General features: G+C 37.7%; 1 long non-coding RNA gene across 2 annotated transcripts in view; it reads right to left on the bottom strand.

Annotated features, from left to right (window-relative positions):
* Window positions 1-5000, bottom strand: part of LOC138056774 (uncharacterized) — a 36872-nt gene that overhangs the window by 14409 nt on the left and 17463 nt on the right. The window contains exons 4-5 of one of the 2 annotated variants that reach the window (XR_011133534.1): window positions 1464-1638; window positions 361-443 (exon numbers count right to left, since the gene is read on the bottom strand). This is a non-coding gene — a long non-coding RNA (uncharacterized lncRNA). The remainder of the gene's footprint in view (window positions 1-360; window positions 444-1463; window positions 1639-5000) is intronic. The other variant, XR_011133535.1, reaches the window with a different exon arrangement.

Genomic DNA, 5000 nt, shown 5'->3' with positions numbered 1-5000 from the left:
TTATTACTATGCCTCCTACATGTAGCTAGACTAATTTTGCTTTTTAGTTATTTTCTAAGTGGCCTTATACCCTACATAAGTTCTTGTTCTCCTCCCCTTTTTCATGTGTGGTACAAATAAACCTTGTTGTTGTTGTAGTTTTATCGGTTTGGGGGTCAGAAAAAGTTGTATAATATTGTTAATATGAGAACACTTTCTCTTGAAAAAAAAATAATAATAATATACTAACCTACTGATTATACCTACAAGTTAGATATATCTCAGGTTGCACTGTCGCCAAATGTTGTGGTCTTGAACGAAACAAGGGGGCATACCCAAACTTACACAATCAATAATATTATTATTATTATTCTGCAATACCTCAGCGTCCCTCTTCCTCTACTTTCAACCATCATCTTCCTTTCTTCTTCAACTTTCATGACATCTTAATGTTCCTCCTGGCACTGAAATAATTCAAAGAAAAGTGTTAAAAAGCCAGAAGAATATTGTGTTATTTTGTAAGATGGCGGCCCTTTTTCATGTTTGGGAAATTAAGGAATCTTTTGTCTGGAATATACTGTACATCTACTTGTACAATTATTATGAAATATCAAGTACTTTCAAATTCCTTTTACATGGGGTAAGAACTGGACAGAATTCTAGAACTAAGATCAAACTATAATTTCAAGACATTCGAGGCCTTTATGGACTTCTTTTTGGGACCATCGAAGAAATACCGGTAATACAGAGAGTTTTAATGTGACTTGCAGTAACTTTTCACACTCTATTGTGGAGTTATTAACCTTCAGGTTTACGTCAGGGTTTAACACATTGACATTATTTTATGAAGAGAATTCACCAACTCAGAAATTACTGACAGAAACATACGTGACAAGCTGCCCACGTGTGTCAAAAATAGCCCCTTTTTACCAGCCCAAAAGAAATATGTGCTGTTGCACAGTAACCCATAATGAAAAGGCCACAGTTTCAGAGCTTTCTGTCTGCCATGTAATATGTTTATGGTAGTTTCAAGAAACTGTAATATTGACCATGAATTTCTGCTTTAATGCTGGGGATTTTTGTCCCTCTGAAAATTAACTTACATGGGACCAATAACTATATAATTTAATTAGTGCTAACCTTTGTTAGCACGAGTCCAAACCTCAGTCACACGAGTCGAAAATCAGCTTAAAAGTTGGAGATATATGCAGGGTTGCACTTAGTGCCCCAAAATACCCATACAGTGTCTCCATATTTTCTGGTCTTGAACAAACAAGGGGGTGCACCATTGGGAGCTAAGGCGTGGCATAATTTAACCCTTTCACCCCCGTGGGGTTCCCCATTGAAGAATAAAATCGTCTGGCGTTAGACAGAGTAAGATCTACAAGTGGCACTCTTGGGAGTGAAAAAGTTAATGGGGACATAGTTTTTGAGTGGATCTAGCTGTTGTTAAGGGTAAAATTCCCATTCAGTATAATTTGGACCTTTTTACAAATGGTGCTTTAAAAGGGGAAGCGTAATGGGAAATGAAACCAAAACTGACTCAACAATGAGTTAATCATTATTCAAGAATACCTTAGAGTCACTCTTCCTCTACTTTCAAGCATCATCTTTCTTTCTTGTTCAACATTAAATGACATCTAAATGTTCCTCCCTTCACTGAAATTCAAAGAAAAGTGTTAGAAGACAGAAAAACATGTCTTGTTAACCCAAGCTGGCCTGAACCGGCCAGACGATTTTACTTGTCAATGGGGAACCCCCGGGAGTCAATGGGTTAAATAAGTAAGTAGGTGGCCTTTTTTCAAATTTGGGAAATTATGAACATGGGGAATCTTTCTCCTGGAACATACAGTCCTGTACAATTACTATGAATTATCAAGTCCTTTCAAATTTGTTGAAGAACTTGAATAAAAATTTGTGACCTCTCACGGGAAAACGTACACTAACCCTTTTCCATTGAACAGAACACTTCTGGAATGCTTTACCAACGCTTTTCCAACATTTCACCAATGGGTCACCAACAGCTTTTCCAACACTTTCAACGCTCCCACCAATACTTTCTTCAACACAATTGCATATCGTCAAAAAATTCACAATGGGTTGTCAAGTTTTCCAACAGCTTTTTTGTGCTTTCAACACGGAATACAAATCCTATCGAACCAACGGATTTCCCGACTCTTTCACACTTTTCACAACAAAAATTATTATCAAACAAAGGACGAGTTTACCCTACCATCTCAGTTTTATTATAATCATTTCATGGAAAATAGGATTTCTTTCCCTTAGTTGCCGATTAAAATGTCTGTGTGAACATTGGAATGTTTTAGACAACAAATCCATCACATTCATAATTATTAATCTTCAAACATTATTTTTTGTTAGTGAGACGCACAACGCACGGCAGTGCTTTTCCAAGGGTAAAGGGTAATATTTTGAACCAACCTTTTTGCCGAAGTGCTTGGCGCAGCCAATAATACCTACACCTTGTTGAAATGGGGAGAACTTGATTGCATGGTCCAAGAAATTGTTGCGTTCATGATTAATCTCTTTGTGGAAGCAAGTGCCCTATTTGCCCTTGTCACATGGTGGCCATATTGTCCCGGGAGACCAACAAAGCTTTGTTTTACCACGCCAAGCCTCACCCCCATGGTTTCCACTGCGAGGCTTGGCGTGGTAAAACAAAGCTTTTTGGTCTCCCGGGACAATATGGCCGCCGCGTGACAAGGGCGAATGTAGGCTAGCACAGCTGGTCAAATCCCAGGAATGGGGCAAAAACGGCAAACTGATATTTTCTGTCTCGCTTGTACTTTGTGGATGCATTCACTATGAAAATCTGCATGTAGAACTTAAGACTTGGATCTTTCAGCATTGCAATTGAGCACAAAATCCAAAAATTGGTTTGCTATTGAAACCTCGAGAATGAGTGCAATTAATAAAATCTGCACATAAATCTGTTTTAGGATGATTTTCCAATGAATATCAGAAAGATTGCGATTTTGAAAATGGATTTCCAATCGAACGCACACCCAAGTTTCTCAATACAACACACCCTTTTATTCTTGGGGTAAGTAAGTACATGTAAGTAAGTTAGCCTATTAAGTGAACTAAACCCCACATGGGCAAGGTTTTGAGCAGCAACCTGTGTTTGAAATGACGAATAATATCTGGTGCTCATAATTAATTATTCTGTGTACTAAGGAAAGAGAGAACAGGGGATGAAGTGAAAGCAAAGTTTTCTGCCTGGTCCACTGTACCTGTGTTGTAGACTATGTTGACAAGTGAGATGGACAGAGGTTTTTACTCGAGTATTTAAAGTGAATTTGGAATTCATTTGGATTTGTACACCTTTGTGATTGCCTAAAGACATTTTGCGCTAGTGTGCAATAATAATTGCCGTTCATTGCTTGATGCATTGATTTGCTTCGTGAGTTCCAGGTGACCTTATGAATTGCGTATGTTTCAGCACTTATGAGACACTCAAACAAAAACGACTTTGTCTTTACTTCATAACTTGCATTGTTCTTTAGATTACCGGGTTGCAGTAAATGTAAGTAAATTGTTGCCATCTCCCACTGGGTATAACTACATGTGAGTTTTGTTACCATTCAAGGAACTTGAAAGACGAAGATTAAATGAGAGAAACAAGGTAATAAAATTATCGTTTGTGGTAATTCTTAAGTCACAGGTCAGGTTGTTTATAATTAAAGAAATTAAAATGCTAAATTTTGCAAGATAAATACTAACCCTTTACCCTTGGAAAAGCACTGCTGCGCAATGCATAACATATCCATCGTGAGTTTTTCAAGCATGCCAGCTCGATAAATGTTATGTGAAAGGCACACAGACTACATATAATTACGAATTCTGTCACTGACAGTGTTCTCATAGAAGGAACAAATCTATCCAAATAATTGACGTACGCTATACGCTTCAATTCGGGCACCTGGAGAAATGTTACGAAACAAATTCATTGCTTTGTCTTTTTTGGTGTTCTATTAGGATACAATTATTTTCGAAAGTGCTTAATAAGATAACATCAAATTTTTCCTTTTTATCTCTTGTGTACTATGGTAGCATGAAACCTCACAAAGTTATGTATAACAGCGGCTTCAGCGGCGACAAGAGTCAATATGCTTAACTTATGTCACTACGCGTCACTTTATGATGCAAATTTTGAGATGACGATAGTGTGACATCGCTTACTCTTCTATTTTGCTAACTATTTAAACTTTCAAAACAAATAAATACAAAAATGTAGTGTAGTGAGGATCAGGCAGAATTCTATGCAGTGCTTTACGAGGTAAACGAGTTTTGAGTCTACCTTTTGAGCTTTTGTTCTGCAGACTTAAAGCGCGTGCAAATTTCTGAATAATAATATAAAATTATCCGGTTTGCGCTTTTGTTACTGCGAATTTGACTTAGAGCAAACAGAAGATGATTTGGGATGGAAGGAGCAAAGAAATCCGCTAATTGGTCTCTGTGAAGTAGCATATAAACGTGGTGTTTCATGGCTGCAAACAGATCGATGGACTTAGTTACTAAAGCAGGGAATGACCTACGTACAATGACCTACAATGATCTAAAATGACCTCCAGTGATCTACAATGACCTACAATGAGGTACATCAGAGATGTATCCAGAGTGCGTCATTGCGTCCTGGGACGCACTCGTTTTCCTTTTGGACGCATAGAATATGGAACAAAGGGTCCAATTGGACGCACAAAATACACGACAAGCTTTCTTTCAAATAATTCTTGGCTGTCACATTTCCAATTATTTTTTTTACCTGAAGACTGTGCAGAGTTGATCACAGATCCACATAAGGTGTTCAATTCGTTCTCTGTCTTTGTTGAACCCATAAGTTACCAGAGAATTTTCCATTTGGTTTCAGTGTTCTACATAACAGCACACTTGGTAAAATATTATTTTAGAAATACAGCTCGGATTCCTCGAGACGTTTTCAATGTGATCGATGGAGCTTTGACAGCCCATACACTTTGATCGATGAATCAACAGGCACA

This window comes from Montipora capricornis, chromosome 7 (assembly GCF_036669925.1).
Source record: "Montipora capricornis isolate CH-2021 chromosome 7, ASM3666992v2, whole genome shotgun sequence".
NCBI lineage: Eukaryota > Metazoa > Cnidaria > Anthozoa > Scleractinia > Acroporidae > Montipora > Montipora capricornis.
Note: the sequence above shows the minus strand (reverse complement) of the source record. Positions and strands in the feature narration are given on the sequence as shown.